The sequence below is a fragment of the Choloepus didactylus genome, chromosome 12 (assembly GCF_015220235.1).
Source record: "Choloepus didactylus isolate mChoDid1 chromosome 12, mChoDid1.pri, whole genome shotgun sequence".
Taxonomy (NCBI): Eukaryota; Metazoa; Chordata; class Mammalia; order Pilosa; family Megalonychidae; genus Choloepus; species Choloepus didactylus.
Window position 1 is genome coordinate 46,050,141 of NC_051318.1, and position 27,672 is coordinate 46,077,812.

General features: G+C 35.6%; 1 pseudogene; it reads right to left on the bottom strand.

The window, feature by feature from the left end:
- Nucleotides 1-2,740: 2,740 nt before the first annotated feature.
- LOC119506824 lies at nucleotides 2,741-25,892 on the bottom strand (annotated as a pseudogene).
- Nucleotides 25,893-27,672: the final 1,780 nt, after the last annotated feature.

Below are 27,672 nucleotides of genomic sequence, written 5' to 3' on the forward strand. Positions count from 1 at the left end.
AAAGAAAGCTGGTGAGGCTAAATAAAGCACAGTAAATTGAAGGGAGACTGGGAGGAGGGAGGTCCCGGTCATGGAAAACCTTGTTGGCAATGGTAAGATTTGGGGTTTTTGAAGCAGGGGAATACAACTTTCTGATTTATGATTTAAAGATCACTCTGGTTGCTTCATGGAGAATGGCTGCAGGGGGCTAAGAGTAGAAACAGGAGACCACTTAGAAGTTATTTTAATCCAAAGAAGACACGATGTAGTTTGGTTTAGGGTGTAGCTGTGGCGATAAAGAGAGTGGATGTTAGAGCCCTATAACATGTATTCTCCAATAGGGCATGTTCCGTTTTGCTAATGCTACCATTAGCAAAGTACCAGAAATGGATTGGCTTTTGTAAAGGGGATTTATTAAGTTACAAATTTACAGTTCTGAGGTCATAAAAGTGTCCAAACTAAGGCATCAACAAGATGATACCTTCACTGGTATCATCCAGAACATGGCATCCAGAACACCTCTGTCAGCTGGGAAGGCACGTGGCTGGCATCTGCTGTTCCTTTGCTCCCAGGTTGCGTTACAAAACGGCATTCTCCAAAATATCTCTGGGTCTCACTTAGCTTCTTCAGCTCCTGTGCATCTAAGTGTTGGGTTCCTCTCTTAGCTTCTCCTAAGCAAATTCTGAGCTAACATCTCCAAATATCTCCAAGCATCTCCAAGCATCTCCAAGTGTCAGTGACAGTATCAGCTCTTAGCTTCTCTCCAAAATGTCCCTCTCAGCTGCTCTGAGCTCCTTCTGTTTGTGAGCTCTTTTATAGAACTCCAGTGATTACATCAAGTCCATCCTGAATGGGCAGGGTCCATATCTCCATGGAAATAATTTAATCAAACATTTCACCCGCAGTTGATTGAGTCACATCTCCAGGAAAACAATCAAAAGATTCCAACCTAATCAACACTAATATGTCTGTCCCCACAAGCTTGCATGAAAGAATATGGCTTTTGGGGGGACATGGTATATCCAGACTGGCACAGGGCATATTTTGGAAGTAGAGCTGGTAAGACTTACATCTGAGGGGGACCGGGAAAGGAATCAAGGACAAGGTTTTTGGCTTGAGCAATTGGGTGGCTTGTGATACTATTTACTGAGATGGAGAAATTTGTGGAGGAAGAAGATAATGTAGGAGGAGATTTTTCAGAGCAACACAACCAACATTAAGCATGGATATAGTCCATTTCTTCAAATGTGTTGCGATTACTTGAGAACTAAGAAAATCTGCCACTTTAGTCATACTTCTAAAATATCATTCAGCTTCTAGCGAACAACTAAAACTCTATGCAAAACCTAGATACTTTATGCCTAATGTATGTCTACAATCTCATGTATGCAATACTGTATTGCTTTAGATTTGAAAACCAAAAGATCCGTGTAACTCACTTGGTGGTGAAACTGACCTGATCTGATCTCATTTGGTGACAAAATCCAGCTTGAATTTAAGTAAGGCCAGTTATAGTCTTTATTTATCCCAATTAGTAGGATTATTCACACATTTCACCATAGAAATATTAATTACTTGATAACAGGGTGCTGCCCTAGACACCATGGAGGTTACATGGGATATGATACATGCACAATGTTTCCTTGTTAGAATAAAAAATAATTATTAATTCTGACACACATCTGTCCTAAGGTCTTGGAGACAGGATTGTGGACCTGGACTCTTCAAATTTAAATTGGATAGTATTTTATTATGATTTTTACTACTTGGTATTTAAAAAATTGGTTTCTTTACTGAGCAATGAAGAGAGGGTTTACAAAGTGCATTATCTCCCCAGGGAGGAGAAATTGGGAAAACAACTTTGCTGACATTGTAATCTTTATAGACCCAGCCACAGAGGGCAACATAATGGAATTTGAAGGGAAGAAGGTTGGTATTCTTATGAAAGGAAAAGTCACTTAGATAGATTAAATAAATCAGCAGTTGTTTCACTTTGTGTCAAAACTACTCATTTGGTTCGTCTGAGATAACTTGGAACAGCTCAAATGTTTAATTTTATTGATTCTAAGCTGCACACTTTCCACCTTTTAACTTTTCTGAAATTGGAATAGGTCTTAAAATTGATGGAATCTTAACATGGACTCTGACCAGGTGGAAGTGAGAATGTGTTATCACCTGCATATGCTCTACTGTGGCTATTGTTTCTGGCTGCATGATGGGACAATTGCAGCCTTTAATATTTTAATCATAAACTGTTTGAGGACCTTTAAAGGAAGGTTTGTGAATCTTAATTTTTACCTGAAACTTTCCATTGTCTATATTGATTAAGCTCAACAAAGTGTTGGCATCAAAACTTGCAGAATGTTAGAGACATGGAAGACATGGAAGAAGACCCCAAAGACAATATTGGGGCATCTTTTTAAAAGCTTCACCTATGCTCTGGATGACACAGAGGATGATATTTTATGGGGAAACATACATATCAATAACTTGGAGTTGGAAGTGATTCAAAAGAGTAAGAGTATCTGAAGAAGTTTTGAAGTACCTCAATCTATTCATTTTTATTCTAGTGTCCTTTTTTTATGAGTACAAAAGACTAATATATGAAAAAGCACTATATGCATATTTGAATAAATTTTTTTCAAGTATGAAATAAAAATTCTAAGTGGTAAGAAAGCATTGTGTCATAGTTTAATTGGCAGATTTTTGTTTTCTTTATTAGCTATACATGAGCCAGTGTTGCATCTTACAATTAGTGGCATCAGATTTCATGACGTCTGCTTTCTAATAATTTCTTTACTGGTTCTTCATCTGTGATAAAACAAAATCCTCTTGTTTCATTTGTTTTTGTATCCATGGGAAGTTCAATATTTTCAATCTCTCCAAATGCTCCCACATATTCTTTTATTCACCCTTCAGAAGTACCTGGGCTCAACCACCCACAAAAACTTTTTGGGGGGGGGGTTCTTTCTCTTTTAAAGCCTTCACCCTTTTGGGGTCTATGAATTTGCCATCCAGATTTTGTTCTTTCAGTTCCAAATCTTTGAAAAGCACTAGCAGCATCTTTGAAAAGCACAAATCCAAATCCTCTTGCTCTTTCAGGGACTGGATCTGTTTTAATTGTGCAGTCGAGACAGATCTTTCTTGCTTGTATCCCAGCTCAAGCCTCCAATAAACGTTTTCATCATCCTGCTGATTCTTGCTTGCATTAATCTTGGATCGCTGTGCAAATTCCTCTTCGTGTCTTCCATGGTGGTGGAGTTGTAGGCAGGGAGGTGCTGGCTCACGGACCGAAACCGGGTAGTGGCTGCAGAGGAGCGTTTTATGGAGCTGGATTTAAAATGGCAGTGGAAGAGCTCAATGGGATTTTTTCCTGTACTCTGCTGCTAAGCTTAAGTAGAGAAGCCACTTCATTAAATCACAGTATTTCCAGGATAGAAACCTTTGAGTGCGGGTCAAAGACTCTGGATTTTTGGCCACAAGCAACTTATGTGGATGCTTTCCCAATGGTAGCATACTCCTAGAGAGGTTAGACTTTATTTTTTTATGAGGAGTTCTTATGTAGTGCAAAATAAACTTTGAATTTATTTTTTCCATGGTCTTATCCAGCCTGCAAGGTTTTTCTCAAATAACTCCTATTATTAAAAGAAGAATATTAGACTGTTTGTAAAGGTTTTGATGTGCAAAATGGTATACCTATAAATTTTTAAAACTGCACATTTGAAAAGCATTTTTGCTGAATTTTCAGCTTTTAGCTGTAACACATTAACTAGCAGATTCATTATATATTTAATTTTCTTTGAATGCCACAGTGTCTAGGCTGTTGGTTTTCAGATTCTTTTAATTTTGTTTGTATAATCTGAATAAAACTGGACTCCATTGAGGCCAATTTAACATGTTAATTTGACTAAAACACAAATCTTAATTCCAAAAGTTTTGAAAAGTAAAGTATCTTTGTTGAAGCTTTATGATATTTAGCAATGGCTGTAAAACATATTTTTTAAGTAAAATGTCTATAGTATAATGGTTAAATGAATGAGTCAAGCCACATTGTCTAGGTTTACATTCCAACTCTGCCACTTTTTAGCTGATTAATTTCAGGAAACGTACTTATCTTCTGTGTTCCAGAGTTTTCACATGTGTCAAGTGGAGAATGCTAGATTATATTACTATCTCATGGGGTTGTCATGAAGGTTAAGTTGAATTCATACATGTAAACCACTTACAACCATACCTGGTGACTAATAATCAATACATCTCTCTCTCTCTCTCTCTCTCTCTCTCTTTCTCTCTCTAGCTACCATCTATCAATTGAACATTTATATGCAAAATTTTCCATACATTATTCCAGTCAGCCTAGGAAAAATCTAGATCCCAACAGGTTAATCAAGTATTCTAAGAAACAAAACTGACTGGTACACAAGTGTTAGGCTGGCTAGTGTTGAGGAGAGACAGTTATTTCTTACACTTGTATCATGTCCATTTTGGTTTGTGTTCTTGTGGGAAGTTTCTCAATTCTATTTGTAAAAGTTGCTTTAATGTACATAGACTGGAACATGAAGTCATTCAGTCTCTCTTCCAACAATTGAAAATATATTCTGATAGTTATTTTTTACAGTTAATGGAATGCAATTTAATGGGTTAAGTCTGAACTGGAAGGCAGGGTGTTTTATTGATTTCTCATTGAGTCTGCCCAAGTATTTTCCTTTCTTCTTGACTACAATAGGGTAAAACATTTAGAAACGACCTACAGGAACATTTTGAAGGTTCAGTGTCCAAAAATTACTTTCAATACATTAAGGACAAACCAAAATATATTTGTACTATTTATTTTTGTAACTCACCGTATACACAGTGGTATGCTGGTAAATATTTAACAGCTGGCTCTTCTCCCCACCCTCGCAACAACCTCACCCAAATTAAAAAAAAAAAAAAAATCCAAACCTGATTTGTTGCATTTGCTGATTTCCGTGGTATAAATACTCTCACCAGGGCTCATTTCAAACCATGAACACATCACTGAACACGGGGTTGGGAAGAGATGCTCAGTAGGACATCATAATGGGATATTTCCATCTTACAAATAAATGTAAATAACCTCAGAAGCATAGACCATAGTAAAATGCATTAATATGTTTATTAATCAAATAAATTGTACTCCATTGAGGTTTTAATTTAAAACTTTTCAATTTTGAATACCTTATACTTTTGCTTTTAATATAATTTAAGTTTATATAATTTAAATTTTAATATTGACTGTGATTAACAAGTGGCTTGCAAACTTCCTGAAATTTAGAAATCAATTCTTGCAAGCCTGTATGAACTGGCTCCTGCATGTCACACACATATATATGATATTTGCTTTTGTCCATTATAATATCATTCAAAAATAGTGAAGCTTAAACTCATGTGGTACCTTTTTCTTTCTTTTTGGTTCTTGCAGATTTGCTGAACACATCAAACACTTAAATGGGATGAAAGTAGTTTAGACAAATTAAACTATAAATAACTCATTTATGGTATTGAATGGGGACAGAAATAAGAAGATGACTGTCATTAGAATTTAAAAATATACACATTTATTATGTCATGGTGTGTGTGTGTGTGTGTGTGTGTGTGTGTGTGTGTATGCATCTAGATATGTATCTAGATTTAGGAGAAGACCTACTTTTGTTTCTATGAAAACCATGTTGACTACTGTGAAAAGACTAGAGCAAGAACTGCGAACAGCCGAGATAAGAATATTAGCCGAGAATTTTGTATTCCAATTGTTTTGCTAGCATCTTTATATTCTTGGACCACTTTAGAGAAATAAAACTGGTAATTTTACATAATGCATTTTTGTGTGTGGAAAATACTAATCTGTTAACTACTAATCAAAGCAAAGGCCTCAAACCCACATCTAAAGAAAGGCAAATACATGTGTGCACATTTTATGTTAAAATGAAATTTGATTACTTATAATGATTATTCGCTTTAGGTTTTTTTTGCATTAGTTGATTGATAAACTTCCATCCTAAACATAGTGAATGAGAGGGCTTCAACTATGTACATATTTATAATTTCCAAAATTTGTATTTACTACATTTTAAGTGACATAGGAGTAGGAATTATAGTAAACCAAACCATTTAACTAATGGCTTCAGGCATATCTATCCATACAATTAAATTTGACTGAATTCAAGAGAAAAAAGAGAAGAGAGTCAAGCAACCTCTCTCGTTCATTATAACACAGCAGTCTATTTATTTTAGAGTCAAATTGCTAAAAATTCTTGTTCATATTTTTTTGTTATGTAGTCCTGGCATAAGAGCAATCATAAGGAAAAAAATCCAAAGCATTTTTTTTCCTAAAATTCATTCTCTTGAGTTAAAGAACAGCAGGAATTAGGGTGAGTGCTGAATCAAGAGAAAAGCTACTTAAAAGCAGCAGGATATCCTGGCACCCTGGCCGGTCTCTCTTCCACCCCTCGCTGGCTTAGTGCTGAGCCAGCCCACACTCCCAATACAGATCCCTGGTCCTGGTTCCAGAGGGAGCAGAATAACCCTCATGCAAAACTGGGAGTATATGTGTCTGGCCTGATCTGTCTGGTGGTGGCTGAAAGACTTACTGAGCCAGAACTTGCCCTGCATGTAGAAGGCAGCTCACAGAGCTCTCCTATAGAATGCTGTGGGAGAGCAGTCAAGTCATTTAATCACTGGCTGTCGGACATATAGCGCAGTGCCCAGGACCACAAGGAAACTGTTTTCTAGGGAAGAAGGGGCATTCACAACTGTGTAAACACACGAATTCCAGGGCCACACATGCATGGCCAAGACGGGATAATAGCCCAGAAAGGATCAGGGAGGTCCTAGGCATTGGCCCAGAGTTATTCTCTATACTCATCATATGGATAATCCCTGAAGGACAGCACTCACACTGGTATTTTCTTTTTTTCCTTCACCCTACTCTCTCTTAGTTCCTGGCATTCAAATGAACTCTGTCATGACATTAGCCAGATACAAGCTTAAGGAATAGGCACCTCAGAGTCTAAATTCAAGCAAAGAAACATTAAAATATTAAAATGTCCAGGTGTGAACAAAGAGTTATAAAACATACAAAGAAACATGAAGTGATGGCCCAAGCAAAGGAGAAGAGTAGAGCAATGGAAACCATCAATGAAGGGGACCAGACTTGGGATATACCAGAAAAAGACTTTAAAAAATGGTCCCGAATATGCTCAAAGACCTAAAGGAAAATACAAAGAAGTAAAAGAAATAAGGAAACTGATAGATAGACACAAAGAAAATATCAACAGAGAGATGAAAATTATGAAAAGGAACCTAACAGACCTGAATATCACAGCCTAACAGAGCTGAATATGACAGGAACAGAAATTGAAAATTCCGTTGAGGGGTTCAAAAGCAGATGGAAGCTGGCAGAAAAAAAAGAATTAGAGAACTTGAAGATAAGACAATTCAAATAATTCAGTCTGAGGAATAGGAAAAAAAAAAAAAACAAAAAAACAAATGAAGAAATGGGAACAGAGCCTGAGGAACTATGGGACACCATCAAGCATACCAGTATATACATTGTGTGAGCCTCAGAAGGAGAAGAAAGAGAGAAAAGGTCAGAGATAATAAAATTAAATGCCAGTTTCTCCTCAGAAACCATAGAGGCAAGAACGCAGTGGGATGACATATTTAAAGTAGTGAAAGCAAAAACTTGCCAACCAAGAATTCTATATCTGGCAAAACTGTCTTTCAAAAATGCAAGAGAGAGTAAGACATTAGAAGCTGAGAGAGTTTCACCACCAGACTGGTCCTATAAGAGATATTAAAAAGACTTCTACAGGTTGAAAGCAAAGGACAATATAAAATATATCCAAGCCACATGAAGAAATAAAGATCTCTGATGAGGGCAATGATATGGGGAAATATGCATGCCCATACTACTGTAGTTTTGGTTTGTAACTCCACTTTTTACTTCTTGCAGGATCTAAAAGACAGATGCATAAAATAAAATGATAAATCAGTGATTTGGGACTCATAATGTATAAACATGTAATTTTTGACAAGAACTATATAAAGTTTGGGGGACAGGAGGTATAGAAACATAGTGTGCATATACTACTGAAGTTAAGTAAGTATAAAAGCAAACAAGATTGTTATAGATTTAGGATATTAAAATTAAGAACCGTGGTAACTATAAAGAAAATATTGGAGAATATTCAAGGTCATAGAAACAGAAATTAGATAACACGTAGCCAGGAGTGGAGGACGGGGGGATAGGGAGTTAATGCATTATGGGTGTGGGGTTTCTATTTGGGGAGATGGGAAAGTTTTAGTAATGGAAGGTGCCAGGGTACCACAATAATGTAAGTGTGATTAAGGCCATTGAATGGTATGCTTGGGAGTGGTTGAGATGGGAAAGTTCAGGTTGTGTGTATGTTCCCACAATTTTTAAAAAAAGAGGAAGAGCAACTAAAGAGATAATGGCAATTAACTTCAATACATGATTCTGGATGGGCTCTAGCAAGGGTGGAGAAAAGGCTCAAAGGAACATTATTGGGACATACAAAAAATTGGAATACAGACTTTACATAAGTGCTAAATTTCTTGAACTTGATAACTGTACTTAAGGTGATTATATAAGTGCATATACTTGTTTTTTAGGAACATGGCAGTACTAAGTGTTCAAGGAATATGATGTAAGCAACCCACACTCACAGTGTTTAGAAAATGGATTGATAAATAGAAAGACAGACAGATAGATAGACAGATAGATAGAATGATGCAGCAAATGTGTCAAAATCTAAAATTGGTGGATCTGATAATCTGGGGGTTATGGTTATGTTAAGTTCTCTGTATGGGTTTTGTATTATTTTTGTAACTATTCTGTAAGTTTGAAAGTATTTAAAAATAAAAAGTTAAAAATTTCATTTTCTTGAATATGAGTTTTAAAATATTTTTTCAGTGTTTTTTGTATACAAATGACTAGATTTTTTGTTTAAAAATTAATAAAAATTAATATTACATTTAGTGAAGTTACAAATTTGTTTTCAAATTTTTAAACTTAGTTCTTCATTAGGCTTATAAAATCTTACCTCAATAATACTTGAACAGGTTCTTTGATTAATGTTCATACTATTTACAAACTTATATACTATTAAACATTTTAAATTACACTCACAAATTTAATATATTCAAATGTACTTTTTTAAAGCAGTTCAATTTTCTGAGTGATCAATTTTCCAAATACTCAAGTAATACATAAAAATTGAATAAATTAAAATTATTAATATGATTGTAAGTTCCATTAAATGTTCCAATACTTTTCATTAACACTTTGTTTATACTCTTCAACTGTAAATCAAAAGTGGAAATCAATTATTCAGTAATACATTTAAATTGGAATCATAGGCAATTTGTTATTCTAATAGGACACGTTCTCTTGAACATTACAAACAATAAAAATTAAAAGCCCATATATCTTACTACAAAAATATGCATACTACAAGTTTGATTTTCTTAGGCCTTTCTGTGTTTCATTTTATATCTTCCCTGGTTTAAAAGAATCTAATTTGCTAAAAATAAATAAATAAATAAAACAATTCTGGCAATTTGGGGGGATAACTTCTCAGTTGTTTATGATGTGAAGTGATCAGAGACCTTTGACAGGTACTCATTGGACTCTTTTCATGACAATGATTGGACACCCTAAGCCCCATTTTAATCTCTTGTATTTAGAAGAACATAACCCTATCAGCCCAGAAGTCTGTTTTCCAGGTTGATTCATGGAAACCTGAAACATATACCCAAGATACTATATTATTTGATTGGATTCTGCATTTCCTTGGCTCTTGATATTTAAATGGCCTCTTTTGTAAATTATGAAGACCTTCAAAATTGAGAGGGTCCTGCATTCATTTCATATTCTTGTCATCTCTTCAGAGCCATTCAACTTTTACAAATATGAAAGTGGAAATCTGATTAAATTTTGTATATCTTTCATGGCTTTATCTGACTGTTTGGTGATATCTTCAAAGATCTTTCTATTGTCAGAAAGCATGTGAAGCTTCCAGTTAGTTTAAACAAGATCAGAATGGTGGTTCTATGACTTACTGCTGAAAGAATGGAGTAGATGCATGCTGAAGAGACTTCATCAGTATTTCTTTTATAATCCTCTTGTATTTATTATGCAGACACTATATCAAACAAAGTATTTTCTCTCTGAACTTAAAAACTATGTCTATCATCAGAAACTAGAATACAGGTTACCAGTTGCTGGGGTGGGGATAAGAGTTAGCAGTTAATTGGTACAGAGTTTCTGTTTGGTGATGAAAGAGTTTTGGTAATAAATGGTGGTGATGGTAGCAAAACATTGTGAATGCAATTAATGCTACTGAATTATATATTTGAATGTGGCTAAAAGGGGAAATTTTAGGTTGTATATATGTTACTAGAATAAAAACTTTTTAAAAATGTCATAGTACTGCACAACACAAGCAGTGAACCCTAATGTAAACTCCAGACTATAGCTAATTGTATAATAATTATAATAATATTGCTTGATCAATTATAACAAAGTTATCACACAAATGCAAAGTGCTAATAATAGGGAAAACTGTGGGGGTGGAGTGGGGAGATGTGCTGGTTTGAATCTGTTATGTCCCTCCAAAAAAGCCATATCCTTTTAATCCAGTCTTGTGGGGACGGACTTTTTTTGGGTGGGACCTTTCGATTAGGTTGTTTCCCATGGAGATGTGACCCAGTCCATTCATCCCCATTCTGGAGTCTTCTATGAGAGGATAAAAGACAGATGAAACTGAGAGAGCTCAGAGACACTTAGAGAGACATGCCCAGAGACTTTCAGAGAGAAAGGGCCATTTTGAAACCAGAACCCAGGAGAAGGACAAGCAGACATTGCCATGTGCCTTCCCATGTGACAGAGGAACCCCAGATGCCATTGGCCTTTTCTCAGAGAAGGTATCTACCTCTTGATGCCTTAATTTGAACATTTTCATGGCCTTAGAACAATAAATTTGCAAACTAAAAAAACCCCATTGCAAAAGCCAACCCATTTCTGATATACTGCATTCTGGTAGCTTTAGCAAACCAGAACGGGGGTATATGGGAACTCTATATTTTCTGATAACTTCTCTAATAAAATAATAAATAAATAAACTATGCCTATAAAATAAGAAAATGGAAAGCTTTGTAAATTTTTAAACTGCTTTAGTTGTAGATACTGCCAAGCGAACTGTAACCTCCCTTAAACTCTTAGCCTCCTAGAGTCCTTTGGGGGAAAAAAAAAGGCACCATTGATTTCTCATGAAAATATATGGAATATAAATACAATAGGCATATAGATCAAATATGTTGCAGTAGTAAACCTGTAGTAAAATCATAATATGACTGCAGGATGGGATATGACACATGGCCATGGCCAAAGAGCAAGCTGGGGAGTGCAAGGGAGGAAAAACAAGAAAGGGAACAGTCTGTAATGAAGGATTGTTTCAATCCCATCTTCATATTTATCTTATTGTGATGGAAAATGGCTCATAAATAAACTGTCCTTTGCTTTTGAGTGCCTGAACCTTAAATATAACTAGAATATTCATTTAACAAATAAAAGATCATATGGCAGTTGCAACAGCTCAAAATACATTCATAAATCTTAAAGATGTTTTTTTTTTATGAGACTTGGGGTGGGCTAGGCAAGTTTTCACAATTTGAGGCAACTAGGCAATGGGTCCACTAGTAAATCTCTTTAAAAAAGCATTTTCGGAAACTCTACCAGTCCAATGAATTTTGTTCCATTTTATAGGACTCAAGCAGTTACACATTTCTTTGTGGCCAATCTTGCTTGCCATATAAGTTTCCCTACTTACTGCTTAACTTTTAAGATACTTTCCAACCATACGTGTTTTTATTGAGAGGACAATTTATATGCCTACAGACTATATGTCTACCTACACACATAAAATGAAGTAGAAAACTGAGCAACTTAAGTCATACTCCTTTAATTTCACAGCATGGATGTTTTCAACAGATCGATGGTTGTGTCTGCATTATCATGATTCCGATTACACCTGTGTAAATGGTTTAGTTTGAAACTAGCTTTAAAAATGCACAAGTCAGTAAAAATTAACTTTGAGGGGGGTAAAACTTTTTTTAAACTAGGATTTTCTCTTTAAAACAGTTCCATTTTGTTGTTAAAATAGGCATTAACAACATCCCTTCATACCATGGGTGGGATACAGCTGAAAGTACCAGCTCAGGAAAGAGGACTTTGATCATTAATCTAATCTAGAATATATTCTTCCTTGTGCAAAGAATGTGAAATGCTAAGTGGTCATGAGTCCATCCACGAGTCATAACTTAGGACTAGAAAATTCATGCCACCGTGGAATCTTGCTTGTGAACATGAAAAAGAGTCAGGGCTTAAGAAAAAGGCATAGACAAAAAGATAAATGTATGAATCTATGTGTGTGTGTCTGTGTGTGCACCAATGTTATGTTTTATGTCATAAGTGAAATAAAATGGCCTCTTGTATTGGGCATTGCTGGAAGAAGACTCCTGTTTTGAAAAGGACATTTCCTGAAGACAAAAATGATTGACTGACAAGGGTTTCCTGAGAAAACAGATGAGCAGGGCCTGGTGATAAAAGTAGTTTGAGTCCAGTAGAGATAGCTTATCAGAATGGACAAGCATACCATACTAATGAATGCATATCTAATCCCACTTTGTAAGATCCCCCACTGTGTAAAATGGAAGCTTAATGTCAGCCAATCAGAACATTTCTTCACTTGCTTCCTGTGTGGGTTTGAATATATGATGTCCCCCAGAAAAAGCCATGTTCTTTAATGTAATCTTGTGGGGGTAGATGTATTAGTTTTGATTAGGTTGGAACCTTTTGATTGAGTGTTTCCATGGAGATGTGACTCACCCAACTGCAGATGATAACTCTGATTGAACTATTTCCATGGAGGTGTGGCCCCATCCATTCAGCATGGGTCTCGATTAGTTTACTGGAGTCCTTTAAAAAGAGCCACACAAGCCCAGATGCTTGCTGATGCCGATTCTTGGAGAAGCTTGGAGATGCAGACAGAAGGACATTTGGAGATGTTAAGCTAAGAGATGAAGCCCAGAGTTTGCCCCGGGATATGCTAAGACAGGACCCCAAGGCACTTGGCGAGAAACATCCCAGAAGAAAGAACCAAGAACGCACAGAAGCTGAGAGAGACATTGTGGAGAAAGTGATTTTGAAACCAGAACCCCAGAGTAGATGCCAGCCACGTGCCTTCACAGCTGACAGAGGTTTTCCAGATGCCATTGGCCATTCTTCTGTGAAAGTACCTTATTGTTGATGCCTTAGTTTGGACACTTATGGCCTTAGGATTGTAACTTTGCAACCAAATAAACTCCCTTTATAAAGCCAATCTATTTCTGATATTTTGCATAATGGCAGCATTAGCAAACTGGAACACTTCCCCATTTGCTCCATATGAGCTTCTCCTTTCCACCACCTCAGTGGAGCTCCCCTCTATTTCTTGGATAGGAGGCTGCCAGATTCACAAATTGCTCAATAAAGCTAAATGTCACGTTGTTAAAAGTTTTCCTTTTATCAGTTGAAAACATTTAAAAGGCCAGTGAAACTCACACTAAAATTAGTTTGAAAACATCTTAGTTTTCCTTCAATGAGCAAATAAATTTTTTTCTGGGTAATTTATTCCTTTTTTTTCCTTTCACTACACATTTTTCCTGAGCCAGTGAAACTCTAAACTGGTAATGTCTCTTTAAAAGTTCAATTAGTGGATGTGTTGTTAGTTATTCATAATGCATTCCATTTTTCTAATGTTGAACGCCTCATATATGTATGTACATGCTTCACAAGAGTTTATTAGGGATTATAAAATTATTGGAGAAAACCTAACAATTGGGAGAGATCTACATTATCAAAATGAAGAAGAGCAAATTGTAGGAAGAATTATGACTATTAGGATAGGAAAAGAAACAGAGGAGAATACTTTTACCTTAATTCATATTTCAGGCAAAAGAAAGTCATTTAGAAAATTATCTGGAAAATTCTATAAATTCAGATGGTATATAAACTTTGGCCTCTGATTTTTCACATTACATACATAAAATTATGATCAAATCCAATAAATCCATACTTTGATAAAAGTGACACTGTTATGATAGAAAGCCTCATATTCCATAGTTTTCATCATTATAAAAACTCAACATTCATTTTTGGTAATCACTGAATCTGTACAATTGTCTGCTGTGCTTTGGATTTATACAGCAAATGCTTGACTGTGTGGTTCTAACCAAGTGTGAAATTAGTAATGGAGCTAGGTTTGTTGTGTGACCTCTGACCGGCTTCCCACAATTTGAAAAAGTATCAGAATTATGGCTCCTATTAACATTTCTTTGTGAGGGATTTGTACACCAATCAGATTTGCTCCTAGCCTGAATCAGTAGAGGCAAAGTAATAATTTTGTTGTTTTTCATTTTGAATCTAAGACACAGTAGTCTCACCATTGACTTTAATGTGTGGTGCTTAATAGCCTCCATACACCTGTGTGATTGTGGCTAAAGCAGTAAAAAGCTTCAAAAACAAAATAGAACCACTGAAAGACACTTCACCAGGATGAACTATCATATCAACATTCAGATATTTTTTTTTTTCCATTTCCAAGGAAGCACAAGCTAACACCATATTCACCATAACCCACTTTACTGCAGGAGAACACTTATTAAGGGACTCAGCTCTGAAGGCAGGTCAGTGACTTCGGTAACAAATGCATTACTGCAAATTGTAAATACGCTTTTGTGTCAAAAAAAAAAAAAATGGAGCCTTTTAATTTGTATTTTATGTAAGAGAAGTCTAAAATCTGGTGAGAGGACTATGTACCAAATGAGTAAACTTAACAAAACAGGAGTGAGGAATAACATTATTCTTTTAATAAAGTATTATATTTATCCAGTGGATCTGCTTTACTTTAAAAAAAATCCTCTAATCTGTCATATACTTTGAAGTTTGGAATGCCGCTCAACAATCTACTTAACCAAAATTGTAGTGGGTTTTTCTTGTTATTTTTGTTTTAGCTGATGTTTCCCCAGTGAGAGCTATTTCGATCAGTTTTACTATTAAATCACTTCAATGCAGAACATCTTCCTCTGTTGAAAGAGCAATATTTTGATTGAAGATCCCTTTCAACCTTGAAAGGGTTGGTTAAATTTTACCCCAACAAATGGCCTTATTGTCTGTGTTGCCTTGAACTGTGTTTCAAATAATGGGCCTCTGCTCTACTTTTAAATCTCCATGCTTTCTAGTGTGTATGGCTTTTGTTCTTCCTAAGAGCAAGAGTCCTGAAAGCAATTTAAAACGTAATCTCAATTTTTTTTCAGAATAAGAAAAATAAGTACATAAATATAAAACAAGCCTTAAGCATCATCATTGCTATTATTACCCTCTAAGAGACTCACTTTTCATTTCTTTAAAAAAGTAATCAATTTTGTTGGGAAAAAGCTTGACACCTCATTTTTACCCTTAGTTGAGTCAGAGTGCTATGACTCTGTAATCCTGGAAGGGGATGTGATAGATAAGGCATTTTAGCCAAATCTGTATTCTGTGCTTCCGTAATATGTTTTTCATTGAAAATGTTAATGCTACCAATGGTAGCATTAGTTTCTTCTCCCTTCTCCATTTTGCTTAATCTCTCCCAAAGGCAATTATTTGAAATTCTACCCTTGAGGGCTTCTCCACCTCTGATGTTTTCATTGTCACCATAATTTCCCAATCTTTGTTGAAAACGAAATTCCTCAGGAAAATTACCTATGTCAGAATAAACTTAAGATCCATTCATGAGATTTGATATTGATCAAAGAAGGAAAATAATGGCCAGAGGAAAGTGGGGAAGATAGAATGTAAGTTGAGGCTCAAAAGATGAACATTATCATTCATAATTTTATCCTATTGCTGCCAGGAACTTTAAGACATTTATAGGAATGGTGCATAGCATGAGAGTTTCCACAGAGGAAAGGTTTCCTCTTGCTTAGGTTGTAGACTGGGCTTCAGATTTACCATAAGCTGGCATGGTGTTTCCTAATCAAAGGCTATGTTGGCAGCACCAAGACAGAAACTTCAAACTATTAGCCTGTTATTATTTTTCAGCCACAGTTGCCCCTACTCAGTTATCAATGAATGTTGTGTCGCTACTGGAAGACCCTTGAAGACTAGCCCATTCTGTGTTGCTGATCCTATTTGGAAAGGTATTAGGAGGTTCTGACAAGGGCAGAAACAGAACACCTTACAGCAATAGTCTTGACATTTCTGGGGACTGGAGGTATTTGGATCTTTCTCTACCTTTGTCTCCTCTTTCTGGATCTTACACATTTTCATTCCTTTAAGTACCAAATATGTGTTGATAATTTCCAAATTAATATCCTAGCCAAGACATCCCCTCTGATCTCACAATTAACATATATAAACATGTACACTTGGACATCTAGTGGATATTGCCACATGACCCTATCTAAAAGAGGACTATTGATTTATACATCCACCCCCAGATTTGTTTTGGTTTTTGCTGGAGTGAGTTTGTGTCTGGTCAATTTAATATGGCTGGGGTGAGAAATGTGTATTCAGCTAGCCACCAAACATGTATTAAATACATCCTGAGCAGAATGGAGTTTGAAACTTTCATAAGAATGGTGTTGGTGATCAATTTTCAAATCAATTTACCTGTTCAAATATATGGATATTTTGATTTCCAATTCACCTGTTTGGTAGAATCATCTGCATCCACATGCCAATGTGAATTAAACTCACTTGAGATGGTGTTGACTGCTAAGATTTGAAAGAGAAATTTTATAATTTATCAAAAAATATATTATGAACAGAAAACTCACTGAATAACTTCAGTCCTCTTCCTGCAAGGAAAACTCACACTCTTTTAGGAAGTTGTGAAAAGTGTCTGGAATTCACTTTCATTCATAGACTAATTTAAAAAAATTAATACCATAAGCAGACAAAAATAATCACTTCTCCATTTTGATACATTTTCCCCCTTTTTGTTCTATATTCTATATTGTATACTAGAATATTAGATGGTCTTGTAACAATTAAAAAAAATTCACATGAAATAATTACAAAACACTTTCCTCTTTTCCCTAAAGGTCAACCTGAGTCCAAAACTAAACAAACTTATTTCCCATCCTTATCCAGAAAGAGCATTCATGAAATTTTATAGGACCACTTGAAATGTAACTCATTACTCTGTTCCAAACATAGAATTTTGATAAAGCTACACTCCAACAATAAAAGGAGTGTTTGGAAATTGTGAACTTCAAGGAGAACATATTACTTTCAAAATCTGATCACTGTGAATTTAGTGCAATAGAATTCAATGGTATTATTGTTGTCTTAAAAATAATTCTTGAGATATTTTATACATTTGGTGAAGAAAATTGAAAAGCTTTATAAATTCAGTAAATCCAGTTTGCTGAAATTTTGAAGGCATAAAGTTACATTAAATAATTCAAATTGTAGTATTTTATTATGTAAAATAGATTTTAATATCATTATTACCTCACTTTCCAGGGTACTTTTTATGAGCTAGTTGTGATATAATGATACAATTTAGTTTAGAATAGTACACAGCAAAACAAGTGTTCTGTTACTACGTAACTGATCTATGCAACAGCTGTGCTTTTACCATCCTCAGCTGCTCCAGTTACAACAATCATCCTTTTAACTGCTTGACACCTGTCTCTTATTATATTTGAGTGCAATTGTTAATTTCCTTAAATTTCCCACCCTATTTAGTGACTTTGCATTGCTTTATTTCTCTGATGCACATTTACATGCTCTATTATATTAATTCCTTCATTTAATCTTAAAAGCCTAAAAATTATTAGGAAGTTAATTGTGCAGGGATCAGAGGTTTTTCTCTCTTACCGCATAACTCTGTTAAATGACACAGTTTGTTCCAGCTTCTTGCTGACACTGCAAGGGATTGTCTAGAATGTAGAGTTCAATTACTTTCACAGTGCTAATCATATATCATTATGTAGAGGCATGAATCCTTAATTCCCAAGCCAGCACTCCAAGCAGCCATGGCAGCAATAAAAGGACACATTCCAAATTCTTCTGTTCACCGCAGCGTGCAGGTAATAAACTGAAGAATACAATAATTGTGTCTACTTGGCTATGGTCTTTATTAATTTGAATGTTTGATGCCCATAATGAATCACATTCCATTAATTTTTATTCACCCATAGAAGTGGATTTTTGTCCAAATTTGATTTGAGATGCATTGTTGTTCAAGGCCAAATATATATTTACAATTTGGGGGGAACTTTTACCTCGCTATGCTTACTTTTTGGGCGTATGTGTTTGTAACTTTTCAAGGTACAAATAAAAGTCACTAAACAACATTGAGCCAGGTCTCATGGTGGAAAATTCCTCAGATTTAATAAAGCCTGACTGCTCCATTTCCCCACACGATCTTACACACATAAGTTAATGTGTAACATGACTATTCTCTTGCTCTACTTTCCCAAGGTCAGTGAAGAAATGGAATTGGGGAGAAGAATATTTTGTTTGTGTCATGGGCAGGAAAACAGCTCCTGAAATCTCAGATCAGGGTGGACCTCATTAAGATAAATGTAAAAATAATTTACCAATCACAGGTTATGGAAACGGAAAATCAAAGCCTGTGTTTCATAACAAAGGCACTCTTGCATTTCTGGTCATAAAAAGCTTCTGTTGTTAACACTTTGTTTTTCTTTTACCTCCAAGGAACGGGCATGAAACTTGGCTCCTTCTGCTCCTGTTCCTGGGCCCATTTGTTGGTTATCTGCCCAGCTGTGGCAGACGAGGCTCACCAATTTCCCCCTTCAGTCGGATGAATAACTTCCAAGTCTGGGCGGGAGTTATAATCAGTTTGTCCTTTGGAATAGAAACATAACACAACCCTTACTGTTAACATTTTTTTTACTACTAAAGCTGCTCAGGATTTTACTACCTATTTTATACACTCTGTTTTGTTGACTACCCTTAAGTGTAAGAGCATTAAAGATGTTCTATAGTGTCAAACACATCAGTTTAATTACCAAACAAACAACAAAGCAAAAACAAAAACAAACGGAGTTTTTTGATATAATTACTTCATTCAGGTAGTAAGGTTTGCAAGCAGTAAGTTTCAAATTGCTTCACTGTTTTTATTTGCTTCATTTTTTCCAACTGATTGTATTTCCCTTTTCTCCCTCCTTCCCCACAACCCCTTTTTATTTATTTATTTATTTTTTTTGTAAAAGGGTCAGTCTTGTGCCCTTTTGTATCCCATGTACACCTAGACACTATACCTGGACTTTAGTAGGTATTCAGTTAATATGTTTTCCCTGAGTGTTTAAAAATTATTTTGTAAACAGCTTAAATATAATATCTCTTTTTGTTAAAAATGCATTTTATTTTTTAAAGGTCGAATGCATGATATAGTTCTTTTCTGTTGTTAGTTTCTTCCTTAGAGACTGAAGATGAATTCTGTTTCATATAACTTGAAACTAGTACTTTTTATGGAAATAATTTCTATACATACAGAAGATTCTTTTTCAGATTAATCACTAATCTTTTGCCTTTATTTGTTATGTAATCATCTTTGGCTGCTTGGAGACACAGCTTGCAAAAATGCCATTTTGTTACTTTGTTAAATGTTTTATAATGTGACATTCCTACAGGTTTTCGTTATCAGAGTACATGCACCAGTCTGGTGGAATGCTAATAAGACTGGGAACAGCTAAGGATGTGGAAAATTGGTAATCAGAAAAAATTGTTTCGAAATAATTGACCTATGTTTACTTTGAATAGGTTTAAACAGTGAAGATTATTAACCCTGTTTACGTTTTTAAATCACAGAAGGATGTTTTAAGAAAATACTAATATCAAGGCCCTAACCAGACTAGCTGAAACAGAAGCTCTGGTGTAGGGCTTGTACACCAGTTGCTTTAAGAGCATCCCAAGGGATTCTGATAGAAGTGAAGGTTGAGAATCCTCAGGCTAGAAGCTCTTAATATCAACAAAAGAACAGCCTGGTGTTACTTTGACCAAATCATCAAATTGTTGATTTTTTTCCCCACCTATTCATGACCCTCTCAATACTGTTTTTTTTTTTAAACAACTAGATTGATTGTTTTATTTCCTCAAATGAGGCTAGAAATAAGCCTCCCAAACTGTGGAAGCTTAGAACAATTGACACACACTTTTGCAGACAGCGACATTTTTGTACGTGGAGGAGGATGGAGGTATGGCAGAGAATAACATTTACGGGAACTATCTGGTTTCAGTTTGATGCATTTTATTATTAGATTATTTTCCTTGGTTCTCTTCTCTTCCTTCCCACAAATCAGAAGTCTAGTATTTCTAAGCTTCATGCTATTGTCCAAGACGTTGGTTCTTCTCAGGAAAAGCTATTAATGGTCACCTTTTCTTCTTCTCTCTTCTAAAGCAGAAATTGATTTTGTTTTTAATTAGAGAAGTTGTAGGTTTACAGAAAAATCAAGCAAATTCAGAATTCCTGTAACCCCTACCTCACAATCACCGTTTTACCTATTATCACTTTGCATTAGTGTGATACCTTTGTTGCAGTTGATGAAACAATATTATGATTATTAATGTAGTCCATAGTTTATGTAGGGTTTACCCTTTGTGTTGTACAGTTCTATGGGTTATTAAAAATTTTTATTCTTGTATCATATATACAACCTTAATTTTCCCCTTTTACCACATTCAATATATAATTCGGTCGTGTTAATTACATTCGCAATATTGTGCTATCATTACCACTAACCATGGACAAAACTTTTCTGTCACCACTGCCGAGGACAAGGACCTAAGATACTTCCCTATGTTTTCTTCTAGGAGTTTTATAGTTTGCTTCTTATATTTAAATGTTTGATCCATTTTGATTAATTTTTGTGTATGGTTTGAGGTAGTGGTCTACCTTCATTTTTTAAATCTATGGATATCCAGTTTTCTTAGCACCATTTGTTGAAAACTGTCTTTCCCAGTTAAGCGAAATTAGCACCCTTGTCAAATATCAATTGGCCATAGAGGCTTTATTTCTGACCTCTCTGTTTGATTCGATTGTCTTTGAGCCAGTACCAGGCAACTTTGATTACTGTAGCTTTGTAATATGTTTTAAAATTGGGACATGTAAGTTTTCCAATTTTGTTGTTCTTTTTCAAGATGTTTTGGCTACTCTGGGCCCCTTACCATTCCATATAAATTTGATGATTGGCTTTTTCATTTTTGCAAATAAGACTATTATAATTTTGATTGGAGTTGCCTTGAGTCTATAAATAGCTTTGGGTAGAATTAACATATTAACAACATTTAGTCTTCTAATCCATGAACACAGAATGTTCTTCCATTTATTTAGGTCTTCTTTGATTTCTTTTAGCAATGTTTTGTAGTTTTTTTTTTGTGTGTGTGTATAGAAATCCTTTACACCTTTGGTTAGATTTAGTCCTAGATATTTGTTTTTCATTACTGTTGTGAATAGAATTTTTTTTTGATTTCCTCTTCAGATTGTTCATTGCTAGTGTAAAGAACACTACTGATTTTTGCAACCCACCACTGAATTTGCTGAATTTTCACTACTGATCTTGTGACCCGCCATTGAATTTGCTGAATTCATTTATTTGCTCTAGAGCTTTGTTGTAGATTGTCTTAGACTTTTTACATAAAGGAGCATGTCATCTGCAAATAGGGAAGGTTTTACTTCCTTTCTGATTTGGGATGCCTTTTATTTCTTTTCCTTGCCTACTTGCTCCAACTAGAACTTCCAGTACAATGTTGTGTCAGTTGAGATAATCATGTGTTTTTATTTCCTTCATTCTGTTAATTTGGTATATTACACTAATTGATTAGATTTCATCTAAGTTATCTAATTTGTTGACATGCTTTTGTTCATAGTATCCTCTTGTAATCCTTTATATTTCTATGGGGCTAGGAGTAATGTCCCTTCCTTCATTTCTGATTTTAGTTATTTCCATCCTCTCTTTTTTCTCTGTCAGTCTAACTAAAGGTTTATCAATTTTACCAATCTTTTCAAGAACCAACTTTGGTTTGTTCATACTCTATTTCATTTATCCACTCTAATCTTTGTTATTTCCTTACTTCTGCTTGATTTGGATTTAGTTTGCTTTTCTTTTTCTAGATCTTCCAGTTGTGAGATAGGGTCTGATTTGAGATCTTTCTTCTTTTTTAACATAAGCATTTAGAGCTATAAATTTTTCTCTCAGAACTGCCTTTTCTACATCCCACAAGTTTTATTATTTTATGTTTTTGTTTTCGTTCACTTCATGATATTTCCTAATTTTCTTGTGATTTCTTCTTTGACCCACTGATTGTTTAAGGGTGTGTTGTTTAATTTCCACATACAATATTTGTGAATTTTCCAATTTTCCCTCTGTTATTGATTTCTAGCTTCATTCTATTGTAGTTGGAGAAAATGCATTTTTTGATTTCAATATATTAGAATTTATTGGTACCTGTTTTGTGACCTAACATAATGGTCTATCCTGGAGAATGATGCATATACACTCTAGAAGAACATGCATTCTGCTGCTGTTGGGTGAAATGTTCTATACATGTTAGGTCTAGCAATTTGTAGTAATGTTTAAGTCTTTCATTTCCTTTTCAGCCTTCTATCTAGAAGCTCTGTCCATTATTGAAAGTGGTGAATTCAAATCTCCTACTATTAATTAGAGCCATCCATTTCTCCCTTCAAATCTGTTAATATTAGCTTCATATTTTGGGCTCAGCTGTTTTCTATATAGATAGATAGATAGATATAGGTATAGATACACACACACACACATTATACACACAAACACACATATAATTTTTTGTCTTCTTATTGAATTGACCCCTTTATCAGTATATAATGACCTTTCTTCCTTCATAATTGTTTTTACCTTTCAATCTATTTTATCTGATATTAGTATAGCTGTGACAGTTCTCTTTTCGTTTACTGTTTTCATGGTATATATTTTTCCATCATTTCACTCTCAACTTGTGTCTTTGAATTTAAGTTTCTCTTGTAAACAGAGTATAATTGGGTCATGATCTTTTTATCCATTCTGCCAATCTCTCACTTTTAATTGGAGAATTTAATACATTTACATTTAAATTAACTGATAAGTGATGGCTTTCTTCTGCCGTTTTGCTATTTGGTCTTTTTATGTCTAATGCCTTTTTTGTCCCTGAATTCTTACATTAATAGCTACTTTCATATTTATTTGATTTTTTTTTGTATTGTATCATTTTGAATCCTTTCTCATTTCCAAATAGTTTTTTCATATATCTTATTTGTGATTACAATGGGGCTTAGATTTAACGGCCTAACTATATAGCAATCATAGTTGATTAGATACCAACTTAACTTCAATAGCATAAGCATATACTGTTCCCACATGACTCCAACCCCCACCTTTTTGTTTTACTTACTTCAAGTTATATCTTTGTACATTGTATGTCCAACAACATAGATTTATTATTATTTTTTATACATTTGCATTTTGGAGCCTATAGGAAATAAGAAGTGGAATTACATACCAAAAGATACAATACAATAGTACTGGCATTGATAGCTACTCAAATGGTTTCTTTTATAGGAGTTCTTTATTTCTTCATGCCACTTTGGTGCACAGCCTAATGTCCTCTTCTTTCAGCCTCAAGCACACCCTTTAACATTGTCTGTAGGGCAGATCTAGTGTTGAAGAACTCCCTCAGCTTTTGTTTATCTGGGAATTTCTTAATCTGCCTTCATTTTTGAAAAACAGTCTCACCAGATACAAAATTCTTGGTTGACAATTATTTTCTTTCAGCATTTTAAGTATTTCAACCCACTGCCTTCTTGCATCATGGTTTCTGATGAGAAATTGGCACTCAATCTAAGTGGGACTCCCTTGTACATAACACACTGCTTTCCTCTTGAAACTTTCAGAATTCCTTCCTCGTTCTTTGCATTCAACAGCTTGATCCGTATGTGACTGGGCATATGTTTCTTCAGGTTTATTGTGTTTGGTGTCCTCTGGGCTTCTTGGATGTGCATATTTATGTCTTTTGCTAAGTTTGGGAAGTTTTCTGTCATTATTTCTTTGAGTATTCTGTGTCTTTCTGTCTTTCTTCTCCTTCTGGGACTCCCATTGTGCGTCTATTGGTTTGTCTGCTGGTGTCGCAGAAGTCTTAGACTATGTTTACTTTTTAAATAAAAAAATATATTTTTTATTGTGAAATTTTCACTTTGTACATATTTCTTTCTGCTCCTTAGCTTGACTGATTTTAATTGTCTTGTCTTCAGGTTTGCTGATTCTTTCTTCTGCCAGCTCCAAACATCTGTTGAAACTCTCCTGGAATTTTTCATTTCTGTTATTTTAAAAGGAACCAAACAGAACTACTAGTTTGGTCTTCAACTCTAGTAGTTCTGTTTGGTTCTTTTTAAAAATTTCTATCTCTTTATTGAGATTCTCATATTGTTCATTCTGGTTTTTTAGAATCCTTAATTCTTTCTCTGTATTTTCCTTCATCTCCTGGAACATATTTGTCGCAGCCCAAGATGGCCATGCCAGTCCAAAGGCCAAAGAAGACAATGAACATTTTCTGATACATGACTTTATTTAGGGCTTACTTACAGGGTGAGAAGTTGTGGAGAGATCATAGTGGCTCTCTCAGACTGGGCAGGCATCGCATTCACAGGAAAGATGACCGAGCAATGCAAAAAGGGCAGAAAGCCTTTTATAAGGGTTTAAGACAAAGGCCCTCCTAAGGGTGGGGGGAGCACAGATGCAGGAACAGGTTACTTTGACCTTGGGGGTGGTGCAGGAAGGACTAGAATAGTACTTGAACAATTACATTTTGCTCTTTTTGTGAGACTAAGAGCCTCTCACTTCCTGTCTGCTTGCATAAAGTTACATTTTAAGGTCAATTTACCCTTTTTCTCTTTACTGGCTTAGAAAGACAGTAGGTTAAACATTTAGCTGCCTAGGTCATGCAGACTGCTGTGCACCAAAGATCTGCAGGCCTGTTTTGCTCAGGCCATGGGTTGCCACAATATTGAAGATCATTGTTTTAAGTCTTTGTCCAGTATGTCCACAGTCTGGTCTTCTTCATTATGCTTTCTGGATTTTTATTCTCTTCCTTTGGATGGGCCATCATTACCTGTTTGTTTATCATGTAATCTTTTGTTGCACACTGTATGTTTGAATATTTAAAAAGGCTAACTCTGGGAGTTATTTCCTGGGAGCCTTGTTTTATAGTTTGTAACTAGCTGGTGATATGACAGACTTTCTTGGCCATCAGCCTTCCTATCAGGAAGGTCTGCCCAAGGTGAATGCAAAGTGCAGCATTCTCCCTGTCTTTTCTGGGCTTGTATCTTGTCCTAGGCTTTTGCTTGCTAGGGGCCTTAGGAGTTGCCTGTTTATAGGAGTTTGAATGTCCTGGTACTTCCCCTGGGAGAGCCCTTCTTCTTCCCGGAGTTCTACTGCTGGACTTAAAGCAGATAAACCTTTGCCCCAGGCTGTCTGTCTCAATTATTTCTTCCACTACTTTTGTTGTGTCAAGCTGCTTTTGCCTGGAGGGCAAAGTCTGGGAGTGGGGGAACATCAGAAAGGAGTTTCCCTAGTCATTCTTTCCTAGCCAGAACAAGGCCAGGCCTACAAAAGGGAGCTATGGCAGGCTCCAAACTGCCCTGGGGTGGGACTGAGGGAGGGGCAGGAAGGGCACCAAGAGCTTCTTCAATGGCTCCCCCGAGCTGCGCTTTTTTGACTTGGCTCTTGCCAAATGCAGCCCTTCAACTGTCCTCCACAGTTTTGGGGAAGCATACCATCTTTAAGTCTCCTCCACTGCTTCTGTCAGGCATGGGTTGGAACAATGGCCACCCTCAGAGCCAGGCGCTAGGAGATCCAAAGTCGCTAATCAAAAGCAGTGATCAGCAATTGGCCTCTACTCCACCACCACCACCACCACCCCCGTCTTGGGAAAGCAGATTTTTATGTCCTTCTCTTGTGCCAGAAAGATATGCCAGAGACCGTGCCTCTTTGCTGCTGCCACAGGAGTGGGGTTGGGTGCTGGTAATCACCACACGAAGAGAGCAGTTTGCTGATATTTAGTGTAAATTACTGGCCTCTTTCTCCCAGTCTTCCCTGGATGTTGTACAGTGTTTTACTGGACTCTGGCATTTCAAAATAGCTGATTGAGACATTTCTTGACTAATAGTTGTTCTCGTGGAGGGATTGATTCCTGGAACTTCCTATTTCACTATCTTCCCATAATCTTCTCACTTTCATTTTTAAATGGAGGCATTTTAACTGGCTATAGAATTTGAGGATGGAAGTTATTTTCTTCATGTTAAAGATGTCATTCTCTTGTTTCCTGGCTTCCATGGCTTTTGTTGAGAAGTCGGTAGTCATTCTTAAAGCTGTTCCTTTGAAAGTGTTATGCCTTTTTCTTCTCTAGCTGTTTAAAAAGATTTTGCCCTTGTCTTTGTTTTTCAGCACTTTTATTACAGTGTGCCTATGCTTGACTTTCTATGAAATTATTTTGCTTCAGGTTTGTAGATCTTCCTGAAACTCTTTGTCTCTCTCTCTATATATATTTAATTAGTTCTTTTAAACTCTCAGCCATTGTTTCTTCAGGCATTTCTTCTATTGCACTCTTTTCCCTCTCTTTCTGTGAAGTACAATTTTGCATATTTTAGACCTTTCATTGTGCTCTTCATGCTTCTCATGTTTTTTTCCCCCTCTATTTTCCAATCTTTTACTCCCTGTACTTCAGTTAGTATATTTTCTTTTGACCAGTGTTCCAGTTTACTAATCCTAGCTTTACTGTACTTAATTAGCCAGTATACACAACTAATGATTTCTAAATTTTAGATATTTTTCTAATTCTAGAATTAACTTTGTTAGTTGTTTATTTTAGATGAATCTCAATTTTCTGATGAGATGAAATCTTTATCTTTTTACCTGTCTCATAATATACCAAAGTGATTTTTTTTTAAATTAGAGAAGTTGTGGGTTTACAGAAAAATCATGCCTAAAATATGGGATTTCTGTATACCACCCTTCCATTAACACTTTACACTGGCGTGGTACTGCGTTTGTTATAACTGATGAAAGCATAACTTTATAATTGTATTGTTTACTGTAGTCCATGGTTTAACTTAGGGTTCACTGTGTAGTGCAATATTATGTTTTTTTTTTTTTAATTTATTCTATTTTTAATTGAATACCATGCATTGTGAGGTACCAGATGAGGTTACCCTCCATGACAGGATTAGCAGACAGGATTTGCACCTTAAACTTCCTTTTCTAAGCTGAGGTTGATTTTGTAAACATTCAGTCTCCCTCTGGCTTGTTCTCCTCTGCCCCTAGACTTCCAAAGTTTTCAATTGGAAGTTAATTTTATTCATTGGAGTTCTTACCCTTGGAAGGTGTTTCTGTCCTTCACAATGAGAAGATAAAGCAAATTCTGTGGCATTATATCTAACTTCTTTTATCAGGCATCTTCAAACTTCATCAGATTTCTTATGGGGGAAACTATATGTATGTTTGGAGCACCTAAAGTCTTCAATTTTGTCATACCAATCGTGTGAAGACTAAAATCTCTGCCAGTGTTTCTAACTCAGAACTTTTTCTGCAATA